The sequence below is a fragment of the Orbicella faveolata genome, unplaced genomic scaffold, assembly GCF_042242905.1.
Source record: "Orbicella faveolata isolate gen_17 unplaced genomic scaffold, um_ofav_v1 contig_48, whole genome shotgun sequence".
In the NCBI taxonomy this organism is placed as follows: Eukaryota; Metazoa; Cnidaria; class Anthozoa; order Scleractinia; family Merulinidae; genus Orbicella; species Orbicella faveolata.
The window spans coordinates 6,769,464-6,775,463 of record NW_028301578.1 but is presented as its reverse complement, the minus strand read 5'-3'; the positions used below and the strand labels follow the sequence as shown (position 1 = coordinate 6,775,463).

General features: G+C 39.9%; 1 pseudogene; it reads left to right on the top strand.

Annotated features, from left to right (window-relative positions):
* The first annotated feature begins 570 nt into the window (after positions 1-570).
* On the top strand, positions 571-3,528 carry LOC149096210 (histamine H2 receptor-like; annotated as a pseudogene).
* Positions 3,529-6,000: the final 2,472 nt, after the last annotated feature.

The following is a 6,000-nucleotide window of genomic DNA, read 5'->3' as shown; positions in this document are numbered from 1 at the left end:
GAAAAATAAAAAGCGAAACGTAGAAAATCCCATGCATCGAGAAGTGGTATTTGACATGCATGCTTGAAAGGAAATTGTCACGTTCACTCGATATGGTGTCTTGGCTGGTGATGTTTTCCTCAGTTGCAATTAAGTAGAGTAGCCTCCTGACAGTATTTGCATTTTGTTTCAGCAATATTATTTGATGTACGTGCACTGAATATAAATGCTCAGTCCAATACTCCAAGCGGCTGATCAATGGACTTTGACAGAAATTGAAGGCTAAGATATACTCTGTTTAAGAATTTTTGTCGCTTTTCGTGTTTCTTTGATTTCCAAAAGGTAAAAAAAAAAAAAAAAAAAAAAAACAGAAAAAAAAGCGATCAAGTAAAGCGGAATTTTTCGTAAAGGAAGTAACTCATCATAGAACTGACTAAGCTTATTAACTTTCTGTGTATCCATTTATCTTTAATGCTGCTTTTGTTTGAATTATCAAGATGGAATTATGAAGAACTTTCAAAGGTTTGTTTAAACTATCATTTTAAAACTTAATGCATACGTCACGTTTTCGCTTCTGGGTTATCACTGGTGTGAAATAATTAACTCCGGCTCCTGTAGATGACATAAATTTCCAGTTTTACTTTTCATTTGCAAATGTTAAATATCAAGACATCTGGCTTGAAAATTGACATCGTCGGGTCGCCTTCAATTCTGAAGTTATTGCTGTAGTGTTAATCGAAGGAGCGCAGTAAGATTTTTACATCAGGCTGTGTAGCTAACGTTTCGATTTAGTGCTACCCACAATGCTGCTATGAATTCTCTTTTCAATCTGTTCAAACCTATTTTCAGGTCTCGAAGCTCCAAACGATTCTACCAGTCGTAAACTGCTAGTCGGAGCTTTGCTAAAGCCATTTGCAACGTCCATGCTTGTTTCCTTTCCGGCATCATTTGATTGAGAAGACCATTTTCTGTACTTCAGGAAAGCCAACTAACTGTTCATCAAGGTCAAACGATCGCATTTGTCAGCACGGCGCAGTTGGAAAATTGCAGAGAGAACTACACAGCGACCATGGACGCAGACTATAGCGAAAGGATACAGTTTTTGTTTTGCTCTGATAACATATCTAAAAAGCTAACACTTTTCTTTTGGGTCATCTACATTGTCCTCTCAATTGCTACAGTGTCAGGGAATGCCTTGATACTACTTGCGCTACGAAAAGTGTCTTCTCTTTATCCGCCTTCCAAACTTCTGTACAGTTGCCTCGCAGTCACTGATCTTCTTGTTGGTCTTATTGTGGGGGTAGCCGGTGCTGTGCATTTTATGATGTGGAATGTGCATGAAGAGTCGGGCCGATGGATGGACCTCTGTATATACTCTGCAGGTGTTGGTGCAGCCAGTTTTACAGTTCTGACAACTGTGTCGCTGGAAATACTGACGGCAATAAGTGTGGACAGACTTCTCGCTCTGATGTTAGGTTTGAGATACAGGCAAGTTGTGACTTTAAGGCGCGTCAAAGCAATAGCTTTCTGCGTTTGGATTCCCAGCATTGCTTATGCGCTGATACTGTTTTGGGAGTACGATGCGGCAAAAATCTACGGGTACACTTTACAATCACTTTGCCTTCTGGTGTCAGCTCTTTGCTACTCGAAAATATTCTTGACCCTTCGCCATCATGTAGCCGAAGTACAAGAACACGTTCACCGAAGGCAATCGAATGAAGGTGCATCACTGAACCTGAAACGATATAGGAAAACGGTATCTATTGCGGTTTGGGTCCTGATATCATTAGTTATATGCTATATACCCCATTTAATAGTTACAGTACTATACACTATTAATGGTCTTTTGGGGATTAGCAGGAATTCTTGTTTTCTTAAGTTCGTCTTTAAACCCGCTTCTTTATTGCTGGAAGATCAAAGACGTTAGGCAAGCGGTAAAGGTAACTGTAAGACAGGTGTTATGCCTGGCGAATTAATTTATTCAACGAGATGCGTTTCACAGTGGGAACCTTCCACAATGATATGTTCTCGTTTGATTAACTACACAATTAAATAGCCTGTTGTCTACATCGAAAAGGTAGAAAAAAGCTAATCCTTTTTCGTGATAGAATACAGAGTATTTCGATTACACATCCAAATGGAGGCTAACTGAAATCGAAGCTTTGCAAATGAGTGCTAAAAATGACACCATACAGATAACGCCGAGAGCATGGTTAAGCGTAGAGAAACAAAAACACTTCAAAAAGTGTACGCCTTCAAGGCAAAACGCACTAATGTAGAAAGGCAAAAAGTGATACGGAAATGGCGATGTCCGTGTTAACCAAAGAGGCTGTGTGCATAGAAAAACTTTTGAAAAATGATTAGTTCCGCTGCGGCCAGGGCCTTGGTTTAGTTAAGTCTAAGGCCAAAGAATACACGATTTGATTAATTAGGGGATATGTATAAAGGTGATCTCGCAACCAAAATATCTAATTATGTTTAGCTGACGAGAGTGGGTTGTGTTTAGATAACTAGTACTTGTAATACTTACGCTCTTGTGTCATTAGTGATATGGGATCCAGGGAAAATGTATCTCCTGTTATTGAATGTGAAACCGATATTGCACGCAATTATCGCTTGACAATTTCAAGAATATCATTTCTTATTACCTTTATTAGTCAGTAACTCCATCAGAGGGTTGTCTGTCGCATCAAGCTGAGCAAGGAAGTGCGCTGCAAGTTAATTAAAAATATAAGCCCGCAACGCGTACTTGTGAGCTTATAATTAGTTTTATTGCATTCGGTTGGAGTTTGCTTTTAAAAATCAGTATCTGGGAGTTAGATTGCTATAAGTGAGAAGGCAATCACTGCAAAGATAAAGGGGTTACTTTGAAACTGGAGACGTTGTACTCATGATAGAAAACTTGTGGCCCCTCAGTCGCATCCTGGGAATAAAACCAAACAAGAGAGACGGGCTTGTGAGCAGAGTTAGGCTGAAAACCAAGTCCGCAGTCCTGGAAAGATCGTTCTCCTAGAGGCTCTTAGACTCCACGAGAGTAGCTAAATGTTGTTGATCTTGATGTCCTCATTAGACCGCAAGCAGTCTCTCTTTTGCCCGGAACTCCGTAGGGAAGAACGCAGTGAAGAAAGGAAAACAATTGTGACTACGAGTGTGACATGCGAGATGCGAGCGGAGAAGCCGCAAGCCGCGAGTAGCGCGGGCGGCTCGTGGCTTTGCATATCACGCTCGCAAGCTCACGACCCACCCGGCTTGCGTGAGTTGCGTTCTTCTTTGCGTTCTTCCCCACGGATTTTCGAGCAAAAGAGAGACAGCTCGCAGTCTATGCCCTCAACCAAGAAGTTTGCTTGTAACGTCAGAGAACAATTGTTTCTTTTTTGACTTGATTGTAATGAACCATGTCGAATGGATTTAATGACAATGTTACTCAAGTTTTATTTTAACAAGATAAGAATCAAAGCTGCAAAGTTTGTGGGGTTGTGTATACTTCTACATTAAAATACGTTAATTAAAATATATATATATGTAAAATAAACTTGATTCGTTCGGTAAGATTTTTCTTCAGTATGACTGTTATGTCATGTTTTGGTGTTAACTGAGCATGAATTCAAAACGTAAACAAAAGAACAAGCTTAAATTTTGGCCTGTAGCGATTTTAAAGCTCCCATTCGATTTGAGTGCATGAAAATCTTCTCACTCGCCCAAAGGGAAATTTGCTCCTCCCATTTTGTGAGGTACGGTGGTCGAGGAATTCAGAGAAAGCTTAGGAATGACTGATGTGCCAGAACTTGATAGCATTGACAGAAAAGGCGATTCAAGCTAGTTTTTCCTTGCCTAAAGATATATTTAACCTATACCCACGGCTGCAAAAGCGAGGGGACAACCATTAGTTCCAGTTGACCAGTCACACAGATGTTCCTATCAATAAGGTGGTGTGCGTCTTACGAACACATTGCTACCAAGTCAACTTGGTTCTTCTCCACTGGCGGGTTCTTTGTGATCAATTTGGATGGCAGGATGAGGTCCTTTGCGAATCTGTTCGAGGGTCGAAACCTATAAGTTTTCGAATTCGCGCTGTCCAACCCATTCACGGGTATCAAGAAGACAGTCCTTTCGGAAAAAAGCCCACAATTTGCTGTCGGTAACCGGTCAAGATTGCTGGGACCAAATGAATCAAACCGCAAGTCTACCGGTCAACTTCGTTCACATAACGAAAAATATTATTTCGTATCTGGAAGCTGCGCTTCCGACAATAATTTTTGCTACATATTTTAGTTTGCATTGCAGGATTACGATCCACTCGAAGTTGAAATGTGTACAATTTCGTAAAGAACTGCGTTTGTACTTTGGACTCTACCTCATGCACTATGACGACGAGCCTTCAAACCATTAGGCGTTCTCATTATATTCGCGAAGTTTATTCAGAGCAAAACAGTGTGTATAATTGATTTTCTAAGACCGGGAATGTACCTACCATCTGTAAAAGGCAAATAATTTCCGGAATAAGTAGTTGCAGCTTTCTTTCTTGCACCATATGAATTTACTCATTACTCATAATATAAATCATTGACTAGCTCATTGACGAATTCTAATGGAATTCTTTTCCTGTAGCTTGTGCACATGCGCTCCCTTCTCTCAATTTTTTGGAGGGAAGACGGCGAATATGCACAGGCTATTTTCCTGCTAGTGGGGAATTTCCTTTTAATTTACAATTTCAGTCAAATGAAGTTAGTTTAGGTTGCTGTCAACAGTTTCCAGCATCTTTTCTGGGATGCATCGGTAGACTACTGATGCGGTTCTATTATGTACCAAGGTATGTGTGGGGCTCAAGACAGTACAGCTACTGCACGAATGTAATTTTTTGAACATGAGATATTTCGTAAACATCAGGCTAGATAGCTATTCCTTATTTAGGCTCGGCTATAGTTTTATCTGGGAGTAATTCTGCTTTAGAATGCGTACCTACTGAATATTATAGGGTTACGTAGTTCATCTACTGAGCGTATTCAGCATAAGTCTTTGCACAAGCCACATTGGCAATTGGCAATTGGCAATTGGCTTTCCATTTTCGGCGCATTACCACCATTCTTTTTCTGTTGATGCTAGTTTACAGTTTCACGAAACAGTATAGGTTAACAACACAAACACTGTGCCCCTAGCATTAATAAGAACAAAAGAGGTGCAAATTAACAAGATCGAATCAAAATAGACGTTTTAAAGAGGTGCATGTCAACTGGCCTAAACATCGATGAGCAGAATGTCATCACTTCTGGACGTTACCATGGAAACGGTAAATGTCTGAAAACGCTATTTATGTTTTAAAACACCTCGTCACGAATTCGCTTTCAGTTTCTCAGACAAAAGACAGAAGTTAAATTGACTACTGTAATTATTAATTTAATTATTAATTTAATTACCTCGCATTTACATTCTTCTGTGACACATTTCACCTGGCATCTGACCCGAGCAAAACTTCCCTCTTAAAGAAATGTGAAATAAAATAGGCCCAGTGCATGTTTGACTTTTTAACATGGTCTTTTGGAGGAGAAGTAATAGATTTCTCAGGCAATTTTTCATCTTACATGATTGCGGGATGTTAGAATAGCAGGTAAAATAGGAATAACTAGCTCATCATTTTTTTACAGAGCATCATGCCGTTAGCAGTTGAGATTACTCAATCTACCTGTCTTGTGACGAGGGACGGATAAAATGCTTCACTGGAGAATGTAGATGCGCGAATGAAAGGCACACACTATTTTAAACATGGCCAAATTGACAGTTGCTCTCTCTATTAAGAAGGCCATCTGAGTGAAAGGAAAACAATTTCGGAAAGTACCACTTGCACTTTTCTTTTCCAACTATATGAACTCAGTTATTACAAAGTTGCAAAATCAATCCTTTCTAAGCAAGCAGACATCAAGAAGCAAGCAGATATCAGTACATTATGACATTAAATGCGGTGTTCAAAGGCGGGTGATTCCATATAAAAGCGCTGTCTCGTCTGACTGGGAGGAGACACCTTAC